Source organism: Octopus bimaculoides, chromosome 6 (assembly GCF_001194135.2).
Source record: "Octopus bimaculoides isolate UCB-OBI-ISO-001 chromosome 6, ASM119413v2, whole genome shotgun sequence".
In the NCBI taxonomy this organism is placed as follows: Eukaryota; Metazoa; Mollusca; class Cephalopoda; order Octopoda; family Octopodidae; genus Octopus; species Octopus bimaculoides.
The window spans coordinates 35,736,234-35,737,607 of record NC_068986.1 but is presented as its reverse complement, the minus strand read 5'-3'; the positions used below and the strand labels follow the sequence as shown (position 1 = coordinate 35,737,607).

At 32.2% G+C, this 1,374-nt stretch overlaps 1 protein-coding gene across 2 annotated transcripts in view; it reads left to right on the top strand.

Annotated features, from left to right (window-relative positions):
• Window positions 1-1,374, top strand: part of LOC106870527 (BAI1-associated protein 3) — a 1,007,871-nt gene that overhangs the window by 932,802 nt on the left and 73,695 nt on the right. The window lies entirely within an intron of this gene.

The following is a 1,374-nucleotide window of genomic DNA, read 5'->3' as shown; positions in this document are numbered from 1 at the left end:
ACAGACATGATTAGTATGGTGTGTAGCATCATCACCAGCGGCCTGGTAGTCAATCATCGGTCTTGCTTTATGACTACGAAGATGACTCATGAGTCCAGCTTTACGGAGCCTCGGTCTTGAACATACATACATACATACGTGTGTTTATGTATGCATGTATGCATATGTGTACCCATACACATTCAAACAAACACGCACTAAACAACCTTCTGCTCGTTATATTTACTATTTAGCTGATAACTACGTATTTTGCTTGTGCCAGACTTTCCGAATCTCATTGGAACAAAGAAATTAAAATTTCTCGAGCTATCGAGTAAATCTCGACTAGTTAGAAATAACATTCAAATTTCCTTCAATTTGGACAATACTGTCAGTGAAATATTTTTAAAAAGCAAGGAGACACTGGGCGATTTTGATACACTGTGGTTGAAAAAAGATGAAAACGGAATGGTCGGAGTTAGGATGGTTTTCGTTTAGTGTATCAAGTCCTACTTTAGAATTAAAGCAAAAACAATAACATTTGTTTATGAGATGTTCTTCTATATTTGATTTTTGCTTTTGGTTCATTTGTGTGTGTATGTATATATATATATATATATATATATATATATATATATATATATATATATATATATATATATATATATATATATATATATATATATGTATGTATGTATGTATGTATGTATGTACGTATGTATTATTCTGTCTCTAGAGCTCGTATTAAGTGTTCATTCGGTACATGTTTAGCATATTTTTAAGCATGCAACTCAATTAAACAAGCACACACTCAAACACACATACGGCATGCTTCCACGCGGTTTTTCTCTACCTACTTTCATTCGAGGGGTATTGATCAACGCAAAAATATGGTCGAAGATATGTGCAGTGGGATCGAAATCGAAATCTGTTAGTTCTAAAGCAATTAACCACAGAGCTATGTGAGCGCGCCTATGCCTCACTTGGGGCAATTATTCTGCTTATTTTATAGTCAGACTCAGATATTCTGTGGTTATTCACACGCTATATAGCACAGCATCCACCGAGAAATTTATCTGTCTACCATCTAGCAATGTTATATATACGTATGTATGTGTTTCTGTGTGCGTATGTGTAGATATGTAAAGTTAACCATGGTGTTACGGTTTGCTATGGCTCTTTATAATTTATGAATGCATACAATAGAGAGCGTATCTATATATGCACGTGAGTTTATGTGTGTGTGTGTGGATATATATGCATATCTATATGGATACACATATGCATATATATGAATACATATATGCATAAATATATGCATACATATATATATATGAATATATATGTATGTATGTATATATATATATATATATATATATATATATATATATATAT